Here is a 16,665-nt window from a genome sequence, read left to right as displayed (position 1 = left end):
CTATTTCAGAAAAAAGTTTTTGAATCTTTTTTCACGAAAATGCCCTAAGTTGTTTTAGTAGTTGTTGACCTGTGCGGTGACCAGGGACCGGAACCGCTTACCATAACCGGGGTTTTTCATAGGCTTATTTTAGAAGTTGTTTTAAAAACCCCAACCATAATGGTAACCTTTTGTAAGGGTAACTGTTTGATAGGGTAAGCCTATCTGATACAGTTAACTTAATTAACCTCTAACCAAAATCAAACACAGTCTTAAAGGTTACCCTATCATTTTAGTTATTAAACCGTTTAAGCAATTTTAATCTCTGCGCACATTGAAATTCAACTTATTATTGAATAACCATAGCGAGTACAAGCTCATACGTCCGTCTCTAAACAAGTTTTAACGTCGCTTTATGTTAATTCAAACAATATTGGACTTTAAAACCTTACTATTAAAACATAACTGACCTGAATTATCATAGTGTGTTTTGGCATTGAATGCATTCGTAGCGCGCGCCGGGTTGTTCTATTGTTTATCTATCTTTATGTTTATACCTGTGCGAGTGTGCGTTTCCGAACAATTCTAGTTTTGGCTTTTTAAAATCAACCTTTTGTTTGGCCGTCGGACCATCGCAGCAAAGACGCTACTATACTCGAGAGCAAATTTTAGTAAAGAACTAACTAAAAAAAATATCGTGAAAGAACAAAGCAAATAATTGTATCGATATCTTACAATTAGATAATTGAAAACATCTTCTCAATTGGGCTTTGTTAAAAATGTCAAAATAGCTATTTATGCAACAAGTGCGGAAAGTAGGTGATTTCTGATGAGTCTCATTAGTCTCATATAAGCCGACACGAGTCGGAATTTCGGAAATCATCTTTGCGCACATGTTTCAAAGTTTTCAAACAATGCTTTACTATGCATTGTGCGAGTAAATAAAAAAACGTAATAAGACAAAATACTTTAGTAATTATTAAAATGAAAAGTTATGTTAAATTTTCGAATTTGAAAGACATTGGTTTTATGGGACTTATAGTAAAGTTCAAACTAAAATAAAAAAATTGAAAATTAAAAAGCACTAGTGCGGAAAAGTACTACTTTCCACACGATTTTTATGGGACTGATAGTGAATTTCAAAATTAAAAAAAAAAAATAATGTAAAAAGCACTAGTGACTATTGTGGAAAAGTACCTACTACTTTCCGCACAATTTTGCTTCATAGAAAACGCACTTTTCGAGTACCTACATACATCGCAATAGTTATTTTTATGGGACTGATAGTGAAGTTCAAAATTAAAAAAATAAATAAAAAGGAAGAAGCACTATTGCGGAAAAGTCCTACTTACCGCACGATTTTTATGGGACTGATAGTGAACTCCAAAATACTAAAACTACGGAACCCTACACTGAGCGTGGCCCGACACGCTCTTGGCCGATTTTTCTTCATAGGAAACGCACTTTTCGAGCACATACATTCTAATAGGTATTTTTCTGGCACGGATAGTGATGTTCAAAATAAAAAAAAATGAAATGTAAAATGCACCAGTGCGGAAAAATACTTCTGTCCGCACGATTTTGCTTCATAGAAAACGCACTTTTCAAGCACATACATTCTAATAGCTATTTTTATGGGACTAATAGTGAAGTTCAAAATTTAAAGAAAAATCAAAATTAAAAAAAAACCGGCCAAGAGCGTGTCGGGCCACGCTCAGTGTAGGGTTCCGTAGTTTTCCGTATTTTTCTCAAAAACTACTGAACCTATCAAGTTCAAAACTATTTTCTTAGAAAATCTTTATAAAGTTCTACTTATGTGATTTTTTTCATATTTTTTAAACGTATGGTTCAAAAGTTAGAGGGTGGGGCGCACTTTTTTTCCTTTAGGAGCGATTATTTCCGAAAATATTAATATTATCAAAAAACGATCTGAGTAAACCCTTATTTATTTTTAAATATCTATCCGACAATATATCACACGTTGGGAAAAAAATATCAGCCCCCACTTTAAATGTAGGGGGGGGGGGTACCCTAATAAAACATTTTTTTCCATTTTTTATTATTGCAAATTGTCGGCGTGATTAATATACATATTGGTACCAAATTTCAGCTTTCTAATGCTCGAGCACACATACATTATAATAGCTATTTTTGTGGGACTGACAGTGAAGTTCGAAATTAAAAAAATAAATAAAGTAAAAAGCACTAGTGCGGAAAAGTACTACTTTCCGCACGGTTTTTCGGGGACGAATAGTGAAGTTCAAAATTTAAAAAAAAAAATGAAAAGTAAAAAGCACTCGTGCGGAAAAGTACTACTTTCCGCACGATTTTCCGGGGACGGATAGTGAAGTTCAAAATTAAAAAAAAAAGAAAAGTAAAAAGCACTAGTGTGGAAAAGTATTACTTTCCGCACTAGTTTGTTTCATAGGAAACGCACTTCTCGAGCACACATACATTATAATAGCTATTTTTGTAGGACTGACAGTGAAGTTCGAAATTAAAAAATAAATAAAGTAAAAAGCACTAGTGCGGAAAAGTACTACTTTCCGCACGGTTTTTCGGGGACGATAAGTGAAATTCAAAATTTAAAAAAAATGAAAATTAAAAGCTCTAGGGTGGAAAGTACTAGTTTCCGCATAATTTTGTTTCATAGAAAACGCACTTTCGGAGCACATACATTGTAATAGCTATTTTTATGGGACTGATAGCGAAGTTCATAATTTAAAAAAAATTAAAAGTAAAAAACCCTAGTGCGAAAATGTACTACTTTCCGAACGATTTTTCTGGGACGGAGGGTGGCGTTCAAAATTTAAATAAAATTAGAAAAACACTAGTGCGGAAAAGTACTACTATCCGCACGATTTTGTTTTATAGAAAACGTACTTTTCGAGCACATATATTGTTATAGCTATTTTTATGGGAGTGATAGTGAAGTTCAAAATTAAAAGTAAAAAGAACTAGTGTGGAAAAGTACTACTTTAAAAGTACCTACAACTTGCTGCACGATTTTGCTTCGTAAAAAACGTACTTTTCGAGCACATGCATTGCAAACGCACTTTTTGAGCACATGCATTGTTATAGTTATTTTTATGAGACTGATAATGAAGTTAAAAATAAATAAAAATTTAAAGTAAAAAGTAGGTACAAAACCTTGCTAGCTGTAAAAACCTACTTCATTTTATTCCCTTATAATATACAATTTATACTATTGATATTTATTTCTAGCATGTCCCTGATGAGTACGAGTAGGTAAATAATTGTACTATCAAACACAGAAACTAAATGATGTAAGTCAAATGGTAATAACTCCGTAAATTCGAGTGCATGCGTCTGAGACAAGCTCTATCTATAGCAAACCAGTTTAAATGTAGAAAAATAACAAGGGACGGATAAAGCTTACCATAACTCAATGAAAACAGGTTTCAAAAACCCTATCGCGATAGGGTTTCGGAGTTAACTTAGTTAGTAGTTATGGTAACCTCATTGTAACAGATTCAATAAGCTTACCTTTTTAAAAGGTTACCTTTAAAAAAGCTTGCCATTTTATTTGGTAATCAAATTGATTGGGTAAGCAAATTGATGAAGTTAAGCCTAAAAAGGGGTTTTCCGGTCCCTGGCGGTGACGGGTTAAGAATTTCACCCACCCACGTGGGTATCGTAGAAGTCGTCCGTGGGATATGGGTTAAATTGTGGCGTAGGCAAGAGCCTGACAACCTGTCACTGCAATGTCACAATTTCGTTTTCTTTCAACCCCTTATTTGCCAAGAGTGGCACTGAAACTTGAGTAGTTTCATGTGTTCTGCTTACCCCTTTATGAGATACAGGCGTGATTGTTTTAGCAATGCTTGTTATTCACTTATTTATAGAGCATCCTGTAGTGGAAAAATAAACTAGGAGCGCTAACTTCGTAACGTTGTGTAGTTTATAGATTTAAATTTTCACGCAAGTGAAAGTTCGCGGCGGGCGGCGTCGAGACTGCTGCAGTGTCGCAGTTTGAGCCGCGAGAAGCAATTGCTTTGACACAGTCGTGTGATTCTATACGTTTGAAACAAACCTTCTTGGAAAATGTTTAAACGGTTCACGCTATATTTTAATTGTGACAAATTTGGCAGGTTGTCAGTTGAAATTACTTTTGTAGTATTATCCCATTAACCCTAATTAATATTCTTTTATTTTTTCTAGCTGTAATCAAAGCTTATATGCAATTTTTTTGCGGTCAGGTATCAGTGTTAAAAATATACATAAGAAGTAAAATGTACATTAAATTTAACGTAAGGTATTCATATACGTTTACTTTGTTGTGTAACTAAAACTGAATTATTTTTACATACAACTTAAGTTTACCCAACATATCCAATTTGATAAACTGGAACCCCCGGTGAGCTATTCTCCCGTATTAGCCTGTGAACTCCCGCCCCCGGCTTTATTCGCTATAGTATACAGCCAACTCGGCGAGATAAACCCTCATTGTAAAATCTACTTTAATCCCTAATGTTGCTTTAAGCCTCTGCTAAACAACAAAATACCTAATTCGTATCTCGATACCGATCTTAACAATTTTAGTTTACCATCCGCCCACAGATCCCTTCCCTCTTCACTTCACACTCCATTTACTCCAAGTTTCTGTTTATGTTAAACTTGAGGATCTTGAGCGCGTCTAAGTAAGTTTACTTGCCATTTCGTGCAAGAAGAATCCGCTTCAGGGGAGGAAATTACTTACATCAAATTGACAGCTGCTTACCATAAATCGACTTTAGAAAATTAGGCAACGCTTACGATGGCATAAATTATAATACGAAATATGCTCGTATGAATACGCATTGCAAATAAATATGAATATAATTTCCAACTTTGTCATTCTTGTAACAATCTTAATCCATCCTATTCATACATGTCTCCAGGATCCAGGAGCCTCATCTTATTCTATTGGAAAATCTACGCTACCCGAGTCCCTAATATCCCTAAACAAATATTTCACCATTTAATATAGTATTTTATGCAACAGGCGTTTAAAGGAGGTCAAAAAAGACGAGTGGCGTGGGTAACAATTTGAGGCGAAGCCGAAAATTGTTATTAAGACGCCACGAGTATTTTTTGACTCAGTTAAACACCGTTGCATACAATACTTTTTCTACGACCATGCACATACTTTTGAATAGTTTTCTAGAATAACTTTCGTGAAATTCGCACTGTTTCCTACAAGTATTTTGACTTGTCCTCTGCAATGTTTCTGCACTCACCCTGTCGCTCGCACTCCCCCGCGCCGCCGCCCGCCCCCGGCCGGCGCCCCGCGGCCCGCTATATCCCTTAAAAGCTACCTAACTATGCTGTAAGAGCTATATCGTATGCGTGGGTGCGCGGGGCGCCGGCCGGGGGCGGGCATCTTTTATTTATGTAGGGTTTTAACGATCTATGCACGACACGGTAAATGACGAATAACAACACGGGAGTAGAAAAAAGCATTAACAGTCTTTTGACCTATTTGTTACCAAACAAAGACATCATCTTATCGTCAAAAGTTGAAAACTAAACCAAAAACCTTAACAACTGGCTATCATAAAACTTCTTAACGCGCTCGTTGTACGTAACTGTTAATTTCAGTGGTGTTAAAATATTTTCTTCCCAGTGTACATTACTCGGAGCGACAATAAAAGAGCTTAGTAACTTGGGTGTTAATCAGATTAACTTTTATTAAAGTTGTGTCGTGCCGACACGAGCACGGGCTGGATATAATTAATCTGATGTCAACTTTTCATCTTTGTGTGTCACAACGGTTTGCTTTATTACAAGCACCTATTTGTTTACAAACTATGACGTTTTGTTTTCTGCCCTTTATGAACTTTACTTTTGCCTCAATTTATGATTCCTTCCGTTCAACTAGCTACTTCATTTCACGAGGAAAGTTTCAAGGAAAATGTTCAGTGAAAATGATGGTTGAAAAACAATTCTTGTTTGAAATTCTGTTCAGGTGTAACGCGTGAGGCAAACTATTGAAGATCAATATTTTAACAATGGTTGGGTGGGTCGGGCGTTTTGAATTCGACACAATGGCCGTAGTTCGGGTATCACTGCAAAAGTTTGCTTAGGACGTGAACTCATTCACTTCTATCAATCCCTTACTGCCATTATTTGTTTACTCTTCAACTGCTAAACGACACATCGTACTTTTATCTACGAAACAATTTGAGTTGTAAGCTTGCTTCTTAAGATTCAATTTTAGATTCTCTCCGAAAAAACATAATGCCGCGATTGATTTTGGGTAGCTAAAAAGCTATTGCAAATTCACGAGAAGACCTTCGATTTGCAAAAGATTCAAGCGGATGATTTGTTTTACTTTTGTTTTGTTTGTAACTTAAAGTAATTATTTATGTAGCTAATTATGTGTAATGATCGATACTGTATATTTAATGTCGGAATTAGTGATGCCAGCGTTTGGGGCGATAGTGGTAATCAAAACTTCAATTAAAATCGGGAACGTGTCGGTGAGGAGGAGAGCTGGCACGTGAATTAATACGCCGTGTGAATATGTTTTAATTTCAATATCCCGATATCACACCTCGCCAGTGTCGCTTACATCAAACTTCGATTAAATTAAATGACGGGATTTTAATTACTCTTCCGTTAAAATTTGTTTGGAGTAAATTTATGTCACGTACAAAGTTTTAATTATAGACATAGTTGGGATATGGAATTATTTTAAAGGTCTTTAGCGCTTCTAATGAACACAAGTTAAATTATAATCTATTGAAAATATTTCAACTTGTGCTGTCTTAAAGTAGTCACACTACTATTTACTTGGTCACTTTTTCTTTCATATGTGTAATTTATTTCGGTTTTAGTCTTTAGCGCTGTTTTGACCTTTTGTTTTGTAAGTACTTATTTAAAGCGTATTTTCTCAAACTGGCATAGGGAAGACGTTAAGATCTTCGTAAATACTGAATAGCGTAAACGCTAAGCGAGATTTACTCTATCGACAAACGTATTCTAAAACGTCAAGAACTCACGGTAGAGACCGCGATCTCAATTAAAGTACCATTCCGCGACTGTCCGCGGTCTATTTTTCCATTTGTATAAATGATCTCGGTAAGAAACTTCGCTAATACTAACAAACGACGCGCTAAACGCGGCAACTCTTTGCACTCCACTCCATTTATCTTGCGGCAACGACTCAACTAACTAAATGCCTACAATACTGGAAAAGCTAATTAATTACTTCAGAACATAAAAAGAAAACGTTATATAAAATAACTACGCAGTTTCATTAAAATTTCAACGAAAAAGATAAAAGCTTTTAAAAGTAGAAACTACCGCTAATTATTAGAATAAACCTACAGTACAATACGGCTCTTTTATTGCGTGGCTGCTATTCTTCTCCGGAGTTGGGCTAAATAAACTCCCTTTTTCTTGTCTTATCTGTATAATACAACCCTTTTCTTTTAAACCTTACGATCGTTTACATAACGCCAGTGAATGTTAATGGGAACAATTATGGCTTAATTTTATTTTGCGTATTGTAGAGTTATTTCATCACCCTAGGTCATAATCGTACTAATTAAGCGGAAAATTTCAGTTTCATTTGTAACAAGATCTTGATTTTACACGGTAATAATAACAATATTTGTTGTTGTAATTAGTACGACGTTGGACTGTGAACTAGGGTACCTATTATCGACTCTTAGATTCCACTTTGCCATTTCAGTTGCTGAAAAGTGTATTAATATACTGAAATAAAGAAAAGTCGTTTATTAGCACAAAATACACATAGTTATAACTAGCTTAATCTAATTGTACATAATAGTGGGTACCGCGGGTTGCCATGCCTTTATTATTTATTTAATCTTTATTGCACAACAAAATAAGGTACAAATGGCGGACTTAATGCCTCAAGGCATTCTCTACCAGTCAACCAATGGGCTAAACCATAAAGATTAAGTAGGTATATGTATTATGTAGGTATGTATATGTATTGGTAAGGTATCTTATCCTTTATGTACTTAATATACTGTGAAGAAAGTGTACTTTCTTTGTTTTAAACCATAACCGTTACCTAAACTCTAATAATGTTACTATGCCATTTCAGCAAAAATGACTTTCATCTAATGCAATAACAAGAAAAATCTATTGTCGTCGTAATCAATTGGAATGTTTCTAAAAGTAGCCAATTAAGCGACAAGGTTTATTGGGTTTTGATCAAATACTCCGATTTGTTGTTTGCTTAGTGGAACCATAGTAAACACAGCGGGCATTAGATGGAAGCATTAGATAAACCAAAAAGCATTACATTAATCTCGTGCAACCCACATTTTTATAGTTCTAAAGTCGGTTTTGAATTAGAATATTGCAACTATTTTCTTTTCATATTATTATTATACACATTGCACACAATCAAATTTACAACGAAATAAAATGAGTAAACTAAACTATAACCCGTTCCAATACGTCCGGTTAAAAGTGATATATCCTTTAATGAAGGAATTTTTATGTAAAGGTATATATGTATGCCAATTCTCCAAAAAATTTTCTCATCCAAGTAACAAGAAGAGCCCCTGTCGACGTAATCATGTGAAACGTTTCCAAACGCAACCTAATTTAGGAGCGAAATAGCGGAGCTTTATTGGGTTTAGGCCAAACACTCCGACTAGTTGTTTGCTTAGCGGAACCATAGTAAAGGCAGCGGGGCATTAGGCGGGGGCAATCGGCAAACCAATAGACATTACATTAATCTCCTGCTATTGGAGGCGTGGATTTGTTGCTTCGATTTCCTCGTTGATGAACGTGTAATAAAAATTCCATAAATTACTGGGATTTTGCTTGTTTTTAATTTTATTGTACGGGGTTGAATATCCAGCGCAGTTTTTCATTTTTGCATTGTGGTACAGTTACGAGCTTTATGAGTATATTTTTATTTTTAAAGGGAGTTTGTTATAAGTTAGTATAGTCGTAATATCAAATAAGAATATTTTTTCACTAAACAGGTATCTAGAATACCTACGGAAACATGTTAATTACTTATATATTATACCCACAGATGTCATATACACCATAGATCAAGCAAACGTATCTACTTAGCGTGTCAAATGAAACCAGCAAAATCCACTGGGTTGTCCGTCTTTATTCGCAGCTTGCAGCTTTCGGGCGCCAATTTTTGTTGTTGTTGTAAGTTGAAGTCAACAAAAACGTAAAATAAAGAAAAATGCCTCGTTACGTGATATTTAATTGCAACAACATAAAAATTATGAACATTCAAGGGCCTGAGACATATTAAGTAACAACTTCAGTACAAAACCTGACACGCTCGGCCTCTATACAAATAGACCAACTTGTTTCCTCTATCTAAATCTAGTTCTGTGATTATACCTAAAACTTATTTGGATGTTTTCTCTTGTTTCAGATAATAAAGCATACACCGTTAAATCTGTGACAACACGCAGGTAAGCTTTATACAAAAATATTTTCTAGTCTAATAATCATCATCCAAAATATTTCAACCCTTTTGAAAAGATATTTGCAAGATTATATACAAAACAGTTTTGAAATAGCGAATACGCGTTACTAAACCAAAGTCCTTTTATGCTTTTCAAAGCCCAGCTTAAAAATCACGAGTAATTTTTACCACAGTACCGATGTTCGTGTTCATATTGAGAGAGCTCAACTCATCGTGAATGCTATGATACTTTCGACATAAAATAAAAAAAATAGTTATTTGTTATACAAGGGGGCAAAGTTGTATTTTAACGTTGAGTGTGGAATTGAAAAACGAGCAAGTGAAAGGATTCTATAGTTGAACCACGAGCGAAGCGAGTGGTTCGAGAATAGAATCCTGAACTTGCGAGTTTTTTAACACACGAGAAGTAAAATACATTTGCACCCGAGTGTAACACAAAACTTTTCCCCTCACTATAGCGAGGAAACTACAACGCAAAAAATGCATTTATCACTGCTTCCAGTTGTTCCACAGGTGGTAAATCATCTTTTCCCCTCACTAGCTCGGAAACACGTGTTTTGTCCTTTAATACCAGCGGGTAAAAACGCATTTTATCCACTAGTGGGTAAAGTAATTTGACCTTGAATAAAGTCAAATTAACTGCTTTAAAATTGATAAAAGTAGGTGAATCTAGTAATAAAGATGATTTACCACCTGTGGAACTACTGGAAGCAGTGATAAACGCATTTTTTGAGTTGTAGTTTCCTCGCTATAGTGAGGGGAAAAGTTTTGTGTTACACTCGGGTGCAAATGTATTTTACTTCTCGTGTGGGTTAAAAAACTCGCAAGTTCAGGATTCTATTCTCGAACCACTCGCTTCGCTCGTGGTTCAAATATAGAATCCTTTCACTTGCTCGTTTTTCAATTCCACACTCGGCGTTAAAATACAACTTTGCCCCCTTGTATAACCAGGGCCGGATTAAGGGTAGAGCGAGTGGAGCGGCCGCTCTAGGCGCCACATGGTAAAGGGGCGCCAAAATCGAGAATGTGGAAAAATCCATACAAAAAAATTATACGTTGCGTGGGCGCGCACATATCACAAAATGGCGAGAGGAGTCGGGAATGAATCCACTATTGAAAATCTAGATTTGTAATTCAGATTAAGTGGAAAGTTGCACCACATTGCCAACATATACCAACATTCATAAGGTGTTACTAGGGCGCCGTAAAAGGAGGATTCTAGCCCTTGACGAACCACATTGTTGTGCGGCGAACGACAAAGTTACGTCGCTATTCAAATGCAAAAATATGAGTCTACCCGATAGTCCAAAGCGGAGTTCCTCGTAAAGCCAAAGGCGCAAAACGTTTCAGAGAGGCGAAATTTTGTGAGTCACAGGCTCACAGCAGATGGTGAGCGTACTTCAAAACACTAAGATCACTTAGTGGCAAACTAACGAAAGGGCATCTCGACGGTGACGATCGAGTCCGCAGTTAATCTCTTAATTAACTCTTAGTATTATCAAGTGTATTATAAAAATAATAGTGATGGCAAAATATAAGGCCTAAAAGTCGGGAACATAGGCGCCCTGTGAAGTCAAAATACCCCAAAATATGTCAAAGACCGCAGCTCTGCAGAAAATAAAAGCTGGAAAGTTCGCGGATTCCCCGCTGGCGGGTTGAGTCTTAATAAATCGAGTAAAAAAAAATCGCGCTCGCTTCGCTCGCGCTTACTATTTATACGTCCTCTTTTAGTTACTTAGGAAAAAATCCGAATCTGCTTTCTTGACTTAGCCACTACAGTGCTCCATTTTGTTTGTTATTTTATGTATTTACATATGATATCCACGTTCAGCCACACGTAACTATACTAGGGTGCGACTACGAAAGTCCAACCATTTGTCCTTTTCGTACTCTGTATCTGTATGATGAAATCCATGGATTCTGTTCTGTATTACGTTAATCTTCAAATTACGGCATTACTATGAAAAAAATTTGGCGCTCGCTACGCTCGCGATTTATTTTCCTACGTATAGTGAAACCTTACCAAGGGGCGCCGAAACTCAAACTCGCTCTACCCTGATCAAGTTCACGGGCCGGCGCTGTGTATAACAAATAACTATTATTACTAGATTCACCTACTTTTATCAATTTTAAAGCAATTAATTTGACTTTATTCAAGGTCAAATTACTTTACCCACTAGTGGATAAAATGCGTTTTTACCCGCTGGTATTAAAGGACAAAACACGTGTTTCCGAGCTAGTGAGGGGAAAAACAATATAAATCCTTTTATTTCCTATTATTTGTTAGGTACAATGAAATAGTTTGTATTGGTTATTTAAAGGTTTTTTGTTGTTTGCTCTTTAATTTCATTTAGTTATGGTTAGTATTGCAGCGTTGACTATATAAAATATTGGCAGATTAGTAGAATTAATTTTGAATGAATTTCGAAAAGCAAAAGTGAAAAGTTTGCTGTTGACACCACCACTTATCACATAATTGGTTTAATGGCCACTACGTCACGCGATTCAAATTGAGTCCGACTCTCTCGTCAGTACATATACACGTACACCCATCGAAAATAAAGTCAGCAAAAATGCTTACCCCAACCCACCAATCATCAGTAAGTATATGTATTCTTACCAAAATCATTTATATTTTTTCCCCGTGTGGTGACGGGTTAAGAATTTCACCACCCTCTTTCTTCCCGTGGGTGTCGTAGAAGTTACCTATGGGTTAAATTGTGGCGTAGGTGAGAGGCTGGCAACCTGTCACTGCAATGTCACAATTTGGATTTCTTTTAACCCCTTTTTGCCAAGATTGGTACTGAAACTTAGTGGCAATGTCACAATTTGGATTTATTTTAACCCCTTTTTGCCAAGAGTGGCACTGAAATTTAGTAGTTCATGTGCTCTGCCTACCCCTTTATGGGATACAGGCGTGATTATATGTATGTATATATGTATGTATTTTTATAGGATATAGGTATCAGTGATACATGACAATAGAAAATATCTGAACGAGCGAAAAGTGGCAACAATTTCTAGCTTATACTATAACTGGAATAATCTGAAATCTATTTTCAACTTCTACATTTTCTAGGTAATTAGTTGATAATTAAGGAACAATTAACAGCATATTTAGCTAGTCGCAACAAACGTGACAACCAGAATCAAGTAGCACTACTGATAAAAGCTATGTTTGACTCTATGTAGATGTCTACTACGAATAAGCGTTTGGTAATTATTTATGGAGTGAACACTCTATCTTGACGTATTTCTCTATGGTACAATCCATGCACGGTTTAAAAAACGTCGAAATGTTTAAAATCGTTTGCTATCCAGTTCATTCAGGCTCACTTCAGAGAACATCAATTATTTTAAATCCAGGCGCAGCCAGGCATAGTTTGTTTGTTCCAATACGAGAGATCGGACTGAAATCAAACGTTGCTTTGAATTTGTAAGTTATTGTATCCGAACAAAGGTTACGTGCAACTTGTTCGAACAAATAAGATTGTTATTTATTTCCAAGCTGTACTCTTAAAGGATTTATTTTCCTGACAACATTCAGGTGGGGCTGTTAAGATCTTAGGTACGTAATGAAGATCATTTGTTTCAGTTATTAAGTCAGATTTAAATTGGAAGAACCCTTAAAAGTTAATGTCATCGGGAATAAAATGTGTTTACTTATCTATTTTAGTAGTAGTAGTAACTCTTTATTGTACAAAAACACATTTAAAAAAAAAGCATACATTGAGATGTGTAGTACAAAGGCGAACTTATCCCTTTGAGGGATCTCTTCCAGTTAACCTTTGAGTAAATGAGAGAGAAAACTTGAAGAGGGTAACAAATTCCGCAATTTGTACAACATGGTACAATAAAGACAATGGGCAAATAATATATAAATAATTAATAAATAAATAAATACACATACAGTAATAGGATAAACCTAACTATATCACACAAAAAGGAATGTGAAAGATACACTAAAGAGGAACACAAGGAACACAAAATATATACAGAGCAACAAGGCAAATTAATCAGTCAGATAACCATAGCTTCTTTAACCTCTCCTTGAGCGACGCGACCGATTGTGCCTGCCTAACGGCCTAGCCACGACAATGGTCTAAGGCGTCTTGCGGCAGCGGCAAGCGGTAAGTCACAAAAACAAAAACGCAGCGCGCGCGAGGCATGCCACGACCTTGCCGCTGTTCGAAATCGCGCGCGGGTTTTTACGGGCCTACCCGCGGGAGCGGCGCGCGGGGCGGCACGCGACTCAAACAACTGTAACGCGCCGCGCGGGCACCGCCACGACATTACAGCGGCGCGACCGGCCTAGGCGGCTAGATGGGGCTAGCGATTCCGCGCGAAACAAAACATTTTGTTTTTATTATGAGCGTCTTGAACCCGAAACCTTTATTTAATGAAAATTGAATTGTACTTTCGCGTATGTAGTATGTAATAATGTTTTCAAACATATTTTTTTATAGTATTTATTCGTATTTACTCTTAATTTTTTTCTAAGTGTTTATTTATATTAAGTATCATTTAACTAGCCATAAAATAAATTCCATGTACTTAGTCATCACACATATTCTCTTGTACAAGACGTAATTGACTAATTAAAGCATTCTATGCACTTTAAGACCATTGTCGTGGCTAGGCCGTTAGAGTCATATTCGACAGTAAAAAACATGTTTTTAAATATGAAAACGTTCTGGCCGCTCCTAGGCCCTGCCGCCGCTTCTAAAAGTACGTGGCATGGCTAGCGCCCGCGCGCGTTTCCCGCGCAGCCCAGCCGCCCCGCTCGCCGCCTTAGACCATTGTCGTGGCTAGGCCGTAAACGAGACGGGCAGTTCATTCCATAGTTTCACTGCACGGACAGCAAAAGACTTGTGGTATCCACGAGATTTGTGAGGGGGAATGGCAAGAGATAAATTCGCGCTAGAACGCAGACGGTGGCCACTGCCATCAGCCAGAAAAGTAAATTTTTCAGAGAGGTATAAAGGAGAAGAAGGTGTAAAAAGAGCATTAAAGAGAAGAGAAACAGCATGGAGATCCCTACGGCGGCGGATAGGAAGCCAGTTAAGTTTTTGACGGTAGTAAGACACATGGTCGTACTTCCGCAGACCGAAAATGTACCGTATGCAAACATTTTGCAAGCGCTCTAACTTATTTAGAAGATCTTCCGACATGTCGAGGTTCACAGCATCGCCATAGTCGAGTAACGGCAGTAACAGTGAGCGAGCTAACATAGTTTTGGTATCGAGAGGCAGGAAATTCTGTTAGCGCCTCAGTGAGTGGAGGGAACCAAAGAGCTTTTTGCTGATCTCAGATACATGAGGGGCCCAGGAAAGTGTTTGGTCCATGGTGACCCCTAGATTTTTGACGGTTGGTGAGAAAGGAATTGGAACACCATCAAAGAAAATACTAGGTGACACCAGCTCCGACAGTCTTGAGACGTAGTAGGGACTACCGAAAACGATCGCCTGCAATTTCATGGCATTAACTTTAAGTCCGAAAGATGAAGCCCACAAACAGACAGCTTCCAAGTCAGCGTTAATTTGGCTTACGAGATCTTCAAACTCATCGAGGCTAGCAGCTGAATAAATTTGCAGATCATCTGCGTAAAGGAACATCTATTTTATTAAAGAGGATCAAGTATTATAGAGAGTTACTGTCAAAGTAAAATATGTAATCACAGACTGCCAACTCTCGACACAGGCTTAAATTAAACCTAAGGTTTGACATTTTGGCCCATATTCTTAGCTTGATATGTGTTAAAATGTCAAATATTAATATTTGCCATCTAACCGAGCGTCCCCCAAAGGTGTAACGCCATCTAGGCCGCCGTACCTTTTTCTATATGGTTCTGAGGTACGTTTTTTAGGGTTCCGTAGTCAACTAAGGAACCCTTATAGTTTCGCCATGTCTGTCTGTCCGTCCGTCCGTCCGTCCGTCCGTCCGCGGATAATCTCAGTAACCGTAAGCACTAGAAAGCTGAAATTTGGTACCAATATGTATATCAATCACGCCAACAAAGTGCAAAAATAAAAAATGTTTTATTAGGGTACCCCCCCTACATGTAAAGTGGGGGTTGATATTTTTTTTCATTCCAACCCCAACGTGTGATATATTGTTGGATAGGTATTTAAAAATGAATAATGGTTTACTTAGATCGTTTTTTGATAATATTAATATTTTCGGAAATAATCGCTCCTAAAGGTAAAAAAGTGCGTCCCCCCCCCCTCTAACTTTTGAACCATATATTTAAAAAATGTGAAAAAAATCACAAAAGTAGAACTTTATAAAGACTTTCTAGGAAAATTATTTTGAACTTGATAGGTTCAGTAGTTTTTGAGAAAAATACGAAAAACTACGGAACCCTACACTGAGCGTGGCCCGACACGCTCTTGGCCGGTTTTTTTCTTAGACTGTATCTGTGTATACAGAGTTACATATTTCTTTGATTTTATAGATACAAATAATAAACATTTGATAGGATTCATATGTCCTTGATCAGCAAAGATCAAATTAATATAAACATTTAAATTCATGTTTTTCGGTTAGAGTTATTACTCGTGAAATAAAATTATGGAAACGGATATATTATAACTGTGTTATAATACTAATAATGAACCGAATTTACCTAGCACATTATTTTTCCCTGATGTTCGAAAAATATTTTTTTTTAAATAAAAATTAGGATGTTTCCAAATTACGCTGCTACATCATAGCTTCTAAAGTTATACTTACAAATGATGTGTGTGTTCTTTTTTTCTTTACTGTGTGTGTTCTTATCTTTGTACAATAAAGTGTATTACTACTACTACTATACTTACAAGTCTTATAACTTGTGCTATTCAGGTCGAAAGCTTTTATAAAATTAGAACACACGTTCCTTGCACCTAACTACCATTACCTTATAACTTTGTGCACATAAAGCAGAGTACAAAGTTTGCTATGGTCAAACTTACCCGCCAGGATGCACATGGCGACACTAAAACCCACTTTACCTCTACATAACTTTGTCAGTAAAACAACTTAATGACCAGTTACAAACACTAAATAATTTACTCTGCATAACAACACACACTGTATACCAATTTGGTGGATTGCGGGTACCATTATTTAATTGACATTTCATATTATGAAATAATTGTAATCAAATGTTTTAAATGTAATATTCAATATTGTTTTTATTTGAAGCTGAAATGTCTGCAGTGATACTACTAGGTAATACGATGGATCGGTGTTCCAGAAGG

General features: G+C 36.6%; 1 protein-coding gene across 1 annotated transcript in view; it reads left to right on the top strand.

Moving 5' to 3' along the window:
* Positions 1-16,665, top strand: part of LOC125242692 (poly(rC)-binding protein 3) — a 333,013-nt gene that overhangs the window by 220,269 nt on the left and 96,079 nt on the right. The window contains exon 3 of the mRNA XM_048151568.1: positions 9,371-9,410. The gene's annotated coding sequence lies outside the window, so the exon portion shown is untranslated. The remainder of the gene's footprint in view (positions 1-9,370; positions 9,411-16,665) is intronic.

The sequence above is a fragment of the Leguminivora glycinivorella genome, chromosome 3, assembly GCF_023078275.1.
Source record: "Leguminivora glycinivorella isolate SPB_JAAS2020 chromosome 3, LegGlyc_1.1, whole genome shotgun sequence".
In the NCBI taxonomy this organism is placed as follows: Eukaryota; Metazoa; Arthropoda; class Insecta; order Lepidoptera; family Tortricidae; genus Leguminivora; species Leguminivora glycinivorella.
The sequence above is the reverse complement of the archived record's forward strand: the minus strand, read 5'-3'. Positions and strand labels throughout refer to the sequence as shown.